General features: G+C 39.3%; 1 long non-coding RNA gene across 1 annotated transcript; it reads right to left on the minus strand.

The window, feature by feature from the left end:
- Window positions 1–2,013: 2,013 nt before the first annotated feature.
- On the minus strand, window positions 2,014–6,406 carry LOC128822626 (uncharacterized). Its single transcript, XR_008441525.1, has 3 exons — window positions 6,327–6,406; window positions 2,530–2,675; window positions 2,014–2,425 (listed from the first exon to the last, which is right to left on the minus strand). It is a non-coding gene; the product is annotated as an uncharacterized LOC128822626 (long non-coding RNA).
- Between the last annotated feature and the right edge of the window lie 1,393 nt (window positions 6,407–7,799).

Raw genomic sequence — 7,799 nt, forward strand, 5'->3', positions numbered from 1 at the left:
AATGGTATTGGCTCAAATCGAAGGCTGTGATGCCAGCACTGTTGAGTTGCTCGTGCCAGCACTGGAGTGAAGTATAAAAGCCTGAGCTCCCCAGAAAAGGGTTAAACTGTGAGCACAGGAGGATCTTTTTGTGACTAAAGACTGTATTTCATCAGTGGCTAAGAGCAGAAGTAGGGAGAGAAAATCTCAGTTCCTTTCCAATTTTGTGATAAAACTAATTTTATTCTTACACCTGCTTATTTTCCCCCCTACCAGGTCTTCACTCCCTAGGCAGAGAGCTAGCAGTGCCTCTTAAAATAAAAATTTCTGTTCCATTAAACATATGAAAAATATGTTGCATTGAATACAGTTGGTTTGGGAAATCTGTTTTTATCCATTCTAACCAATCATCCATACGAACTGCAGCTGCCACAAGTGGCATGGAATATATTTTCTAATGCAAAGTTTAGGAACAGTGATTTTCTTCCAGAAAAGGCAGGCTGGAGATGTCCAGTGTGCTGCTCATAGGTCATCAGCAGAGACATGGCAAACTCAGACCCTGGGAAATGGCTTTTGGTTGCCAAAACTGCAGGATCTGGGCAATCTTTTAGACAGGTTTACAAAGAATAACAGGAAATTTGAAAGGAGACAGGTGGCAGAAATCCCAGAACTGAAAGATTTGTCAGACTTGGAGATGCCTACCGGAGACGTCTTCAGCCATGTCTCTGTGTCAAGGATGGAAAATTGAATTTTGGTAGTCCTTGGTGGCAAGGCACAACTTTTTAAGTTATTCTAATCTGGCTTTAAATGTACTTTTCCTTATGTGATTTTACCAATACATTCAATACTTTGGATTACTTTTGAAAGAGAAGAGCTGTAATGCTGGTTTCCCTTCAGACACAGAAATCATACCCAAAAGCAAAGCAGCTATAACACATCAAAGTCAGTGAAGTTGCCCCATGTTTCTTTTTCCAAAGGAGTTTTCAGCATGGTTCAATATTTGCAGAATGCTTTGAAGACAAAAAGAGGGCTAGGTTTCTGTAACAGATGCATGCTCTGCGAAAATCCAACGTGAAACTCAGGTTCCTGGTAAATTACCAACTCCAGTTCTGGGCAGCATTTCTCTAATCCTTACAAACAGAGTGCAGCAGATTTGCTGTGTTTTGTCAGAACAGCAAGGATCAACAGAGAGCTAGCTACAGTGCATGTTTCTCAAACAGTGAGGCTGAACAGTGACAAAGAAGACTACAATTTAATATTTTTAAATAACAATTAAATTAAAATGTCAGTACAATCTTATCCCAGAGAGGACATTGAAAATTCTTTCAGAATGGACATTGCCCTTGAGAAAATATTTTCTTTCCAATGGAAATTTCAGTCAAAATTTTTTCAATGTAGAGGTTTGCCTGAGCTGCTGAAGACCCCTCCTGTCCCATTGACTGGAAAGGAATGAAAAGGCTCAAGCAATTAAAACATCATCCAGAATCACAAAGGTCCACTCAGATTAAAAAGGAAACGAGTTATCCTTTAGTCTCTCTTCTTCTCAAGTATAAATAATTACAAATTTGCATATCTTTCAAGTTCAGATTAAGAAATTTTTAATTTCATGCCTGATTGTCACCCCAAGAAAGACAAGGCCTAAACCATGAGTGATTTCTCAGCACTTTGGTGCTCTCCACTGCCACCTGAGTAACTAAAATGACTCTTTCCTCAGTCACATGCTTTTGTGACAGGTATATCTTCATACGTAGGTAAAACTGGGACTTGATTGTCTTATTTTAGTTGTGGGTGCTATAAACAGAATCCTCTTCCCAAAAGACCATTTTTAAAATTGCAAACTTAGGCACTTTTTTGTTTATAAATAAGAAATAATGTCAATTGAGGTAGTTATTGATGTATCCATCATCACATGCTTTGCCATGCAAAGATGGTGGGGAAAGAACCAAATTAAGTTGACCACAAACAGCTGTAAAAAGAGCTGGTTGTATAAGCATTTAATCTTTAGAAATATTTACTATGGTGTATCATGGATGTTAAATTTTTTCAAAGTTTCAAAAAATTATTGAAAAACTTTTGTTTTTCCAATAACTGTTGCAAATTTCTGTCAGAGTTCAAGGAGCATCTGGTTGACCCTCTAGCCACAGGAATTTGCTTTAGGTAGTCCTGTGAAGAGCAGGGAGTTGGACTTGATGATGGTTATGGGCCCTTTCCAGCTTGAGCTATTCCGTGAGTCTATGTGCAGATTTAACAGGAAACTGCAGGAGGTGAGGGAGGTACCCTGAGGAAGTGTCGCTGTGTGTTTCCTGTATTTCTTTATGCTCTTCTGGGCATCTTCAGCTATCCCACATCACCCCATTATCCTATCCCATGAACCTCCATCTTCTGATACTGAGCCAGATGGATCCTTGTTCTGAGCCACAACAAGCAAGTTTTATCTTCTTGTCATCTGAAAGCGCAAGTATGGAAAGTCAATGTATGTACTAGTTTCTTATTCAGGGTAAAACTCAGACTGGAGGCTCTAGAGAAGTTTCAGAGTATAAAAACTAGTACCTTATGGCACAATGAATCCATTTATTTTTGTACCATTTTGATGATCTACTCTTAACCATTTCTACTGTTGCCTTCTCCAAGCTTTGTGGGATGAGCTGCTCTTTGCATCAAGCTCTTCACAGTGGGGTCCAGAGGAGCAGCAATACCTGGGATTTTTTTTTTAAAAACACATGCATATTAATGAAAGCCTCCTTAACTCTTATACAAAAGAATTTCTTCAAGCTCTTTGACACAGAAGTCTGACCATCTCTGGAATTTTTTTTCAGAGCCTGGCTTCTCTTCCTCAGTCTCCCTGCAGAGCCACACACTTTTCTCCTTGGTGCAGGAGGTGCAGAGGAAATTTATGGTTTTAGCAGCAGCAGATTACAGCATCACCTGCACCTGCTCTGTACCCTTGGCTGATGTCTCGCAAGGCAGAAGCCAAGGCCATTGCTTCCCCACCTGCTCGAGGGAGAAGGGGAATAGTGGAGTGTAATATCTCCTCACTCCCAATAGTTCCTAATGTTGATTCAGGGCCTGGGTCATGCAAGGGTAGGGATGGTAGTTCCTTCTCAATATGGGTCTGGGAAGGGATATGGCGCAATCAAAGCCCAACTTATTGAAGGCAGTTAGTCAATCCTGTTTTAAAAGGACAATCATTCAGTTATTAGGGATTTAGTTGCAGCCTTTTGTGTGGGGGAGCGGGGGGGGGGGGGGGGGGGGAAGCACCACAAAAAAACCCTGAAAAACCTACAGCATTGAGTGATATCTATACCACTGGAATTTTTAGGGAAGCTGAGAAACAAACATTGACTTGTACTGAAAATGGCAGCCTTCCAGTAGGCAGTCTTGGACCATCCTTTACAACTCTTCACCCTAAATAGAGAAAAGCTGATAACTTGATATGAAAAATGCAGCTTTTTCTCTTCTCTGCTAGAGGATTTTCCTCTCACAATATCTTGTCAAACATGCTTTCTGTTTCTGAAAAAGGGGTTAAAGTTTTCTGCTCTCCATTCAATCACAGAGCTTTATGAAATAGGAGAATCACAGGAAGGGAAGATGGGAGAGATCTATTGGGTTATTTTGTGCATCCCTTTGCCAAGAGAGGATTGCTCCCTGGAGTATATATTCCAGAGTGCTTTGTCTAGTCCAGTTTTAAATGACTCAAGAAACTGAGATTTCACCACTTCCCTTGGGAGACTATCCTGCAGTCTAATAGTCCTCACTGGAAAGGCTTTTTTCCCTAACTGTCAGCCTTTTCTTTCCTTAAATTCATCCCATTTGTCCTAGTTATAGTCACTTTAAGTAGCCTAAAATTTCTTTTCATTCTTAAATTTTAAATTCTTTCAATGCTAGACCATAGGATCCACGTTCCTTTCCTGTTTAGCTATGTTAAAAATCTCTTAAAGCTAGAAAGACAATTGTGGTGATGGCAAAGAGCTGGCTTCTAATCTTCACACAGTAAACGATCATCACACTGTGCATGGTGTGACTTTCAGCTGTTTCCCTAGACCATAATTTTATTCCAGTTCAAGTTACAAGATTTTTCTCATTGGTTTTAACTATTGCAAGATGGTTCTAATTTTTACATGAAGACAAGGCACTGAATGTGCACAAAGCATTCCTATCAGAGATATATCTGGAGACAGTTTGTGGAGATAGTCTATCTCTGATAGTGTTTATCAGAGATCAGTTTCCTTGTCTGGAAAATAACCCCAAACCCAAACGGAAAACCTAAGCATCAATTTTATCTACTCTTTTTCCATTTTATTATTAGAATTTTAATTTTCTGAAAGAGCTTGCAAAAAGAATTGCATACAATGTCTTATAAAATCTATAAATTATTTTTTTTAAGAACTTCAGAAATCTCTGAGATTCTGAAAGAGACATTCATGTAGAAGGAGAAAGTATTATTCTTATTAACATTTCCTCCTGAGGAAAGCTGGTGAAGAAAGAAGCCATGCAGGGAAAACTATTTTAAATATGCTTTAGGGTGGAATTCACGTACCATGTAATTCTCTTTTAAGCTTGATATTGCTGGCCCTCTGCACAGGGGTGAATATTGCCCCAAGGCCTTGGCAATCAGGTGATGTCACACTGGTTTAATCAGAGTCTGTTCTAAATCAGATACATGGAAAAGCCTACACAAAGCCTTATATTGATTTACATGGACTTAACAGTCTCAAGTCACTTTAAACTGACTTTAAACACCCATTTAAACAGAAAATAAGAATGTCATGAAGCATTTTGCAGCACTTTTAATCTAAGCCTTAAGTTACATGGTATGACTTGCACCAATAAATTTTTTTTTAGTTGGCAATTCCATTAATAGGTAATATTTCTTATTTCACTTCACCTGAAAGCAAATATCATGTGTGGTTTTATTAATATGAAGTTTTATTAAAGATTTTTAACCAGAATCCTTATCCCCATAATCCTGAGCCTTCTCTTGCAGCATTTTTTTTTTTTTTTCTCCTTTCAAAAAAATGAGCAATCCATCCCATTTCAGGTTTACAGGAAGCTCTTGACTCTCATTTTGGTTACCCTGTGTATATCCGAAGTCTTTTCACAGGCTTCAATCACAGATATAGAAACCTAAATACATCCTTAGGTTATTTATTCTGCAAATGAAACTACAGTTTTTCCCAGTTTTCTTTCAGTTTCATTTTCCATGGAGTAGTCAAGGATTTATTCAAAATCATGTGATCCCTAAAATAATCATTATTCCCTATATTATGGCTAGTATTACATCCCATGCACTTTCACTTACAGGCATGTCTGTCAAAGGGACCATTTTTCAGCCTCACAGTTCCCATGGCTCTGTCACTTTCTTACTTACAGAGGCCCAAAATGGAAACTATTTTTCTTTTCATTATGAGCTGTCACTTTTTCATCTTGGCACTGAGATGATAGACTTCCATTCATCTTCTGTATTACCTTTCCTGAAGCCTCTGACACAGACTGACACAATGCAAAATGCAAGAGATCTCGGAGCATACATTGGCAATTTCTGGGAAAGGCACTTGCTTGTCTTGGTTTGTTGTTTTAAATATATATTGAAAATGCCAAGCTGCATGGAGCATTGGAAATGTTAGCGGGGGATTCTCTGTTTATTATGATCATTACAAAGCAACGCTCTCACATCCTGAGCAAGAGCAGTTGGATTCAGCGTGGGATGCTGTTGACTTCACCTTTTCTAAGGGCAATGGGGAAAAAGTTTGCTGCAAATCAATGTTGGTGTGAGGAGATAAAAGCAAGCCTTCATGGAGTGCTGCACATTGCAACAGCCAAGCCACTGCCACATGGTGAGTCCAGTGGAAACGCTGGGAAATGCCTGCTTAAACTGCTGTGAAGTGACTGAATCATTTTGAGAAAAGGGAATGATTTCAATCAACCTTAGAGCAAGAAAATCAGGCACCCATTCACATGCAGTGAGACTACGTGAAGCTGCCAGACAAACTTTCCCAGCTGCATTCATCACTGAATTTTCTGCACAGCCAGTGTAGAAGGCAGCAGAGGGACCCGCAGTGGTGGTGCTGTAAGGTAGACACTCCCTCTGCGCTGTTTGTGCATGGCAGCCTTGAAATCCACCCAAACGGATTCACATCCTTCACTAAAGCTAATGTACAAGATCTTGCACTCGCATGGATTGAAAAATCATTTGTTAGGAATCAGAATAAGTTTTCTGTAGTTTCTGGGCATATATTAGCCATGTACAAAAGCCATCCAAGGCAGAATTGAAGGCCAACCACCATTACCTGCCTATCACTGTTAAGTGGGATCAAAGCATCAAGTTAGGTACATAACACACAGCTTACCTCACTGAACAAAGAATTGTCTTATTAGGGACCTTGTGGAACCTGTGTGATCCCTGTAGACCTCTGTGTATGTTTGAGTGATCTTTAAGCAGTCCACACAAGTCAATAAAGACTATCTCTACCACAGGAAAAAAGACACCTGCTAGTAGAGCACTACAGAGCATCACCTACCTCATAACACAGCTGTTGTTTATTGGTTGTGTGCTGGAGCACCACAGTTCACTCCCACAGAGATGGAACCAAGAGGTAACCTGGGAGGAGCAGCATTCTGAGAGCAGCATTCTGGTCTCTTGGCAATGAAGCCCAGGCTGTGCTGGTTTGACCTTTCTGTCCTGTACAGCCCTCCTTGGTACCCTCACACAGTGCCATACGTTTTCCTGCTGCTCTCTGGGGAGCAAAACACCTGGTCTCCATTTCATACTGTAAAAAGACACAGCTATAAGGAACTGCAGCAGCATTTTAGATGCATTAAATATGAAATAAACCAGAAACATACAAACACAGATTATCTTAGAGCTATATAGGAGAGCAGATAGGGCCCAGAGAAGACTTACAGAGTCTTCTCTGGGCAGGGTGTTTACTGTGAAGAGAAGGATGTCTTTGCTTAGTGTAGACATAAATTACCCTGAAGCATTTGAACTGGAAGCCAGAGACCACCTTGGGGTGCAGGACTTTTGCAAAGAAGTTGAAGTCTATGAAAAACCACAGATTTTTCATGTCTGTCTGGTCCAAGCATGGACTAAGAATGGTGTAGTGTCTACAACTTTACTAAATAATCAATAGCAGTGCTCCAGTATACACTCTATTCAGAAATTTAACTCAAACTTAAGGAATTTTTTTTCTAATGCATTGATATGGAGAACAAAGATTGTCTTTATAATTTGCAACACCTTTTCTTGTACTTGGAGAACTGGTTACCATGTTCCTCTTAAACATCTCTCTATTTTAAGTCTAGCAACTCCAGATATTCTGGTTTTTTCTTCACAGACCATGTTTTCTAGCTCTCTAATCCTTCTTGTTGTTATTCCTTGGACTCAGTCTAATTATCTTAAAGTTTTCTTGAACACTGTATTTCATCACTGGATATGATGACAAAAAATAGAGAACAACAGTGACTTTATATACCCTTCAAACTACATTGTAGTCTCATAATCTTGCTTTTGCATGAATGCATGATTCTGTTAATACTTTTCAGTTTTAAGGACTTGTAAGGCTAAAAATATTTATGTATGAAAAGGTGTCTTACCCTTCAAGGATTGAAATTCTAAATTTACATTTGCTTGAACATTCTGGTTAATTGGGAGGGTTTGATGGGTTGGCAGACAGTTATGTATAGAAATTCCTGCCTCTCCCAAGACTGTCCCAAGGCTAACAGGCTGACACATTATCTCACCTGTTATATTTCATAATTTACATTATTATCTTCAGAGTTACTACTGTTGATTGTTCTGTATTAATTGCCAAAGAAAAACT

The sequence above is a fragment of the Vidua macroura genome, chromosome Z (assembly GCF_024509145.1).
Source record: "Vidua macroura isolate BioBank_ID:100142 chromosome Z, ASM2450914v1, whole genome shotgun sequence".
In the NCBI taxonomy this organism is placed as follows: Eukaryota; Metazoa; Chordata; class Aves; order Passeriformes; family Viduidae; genus Vidua; species Vidua macroura.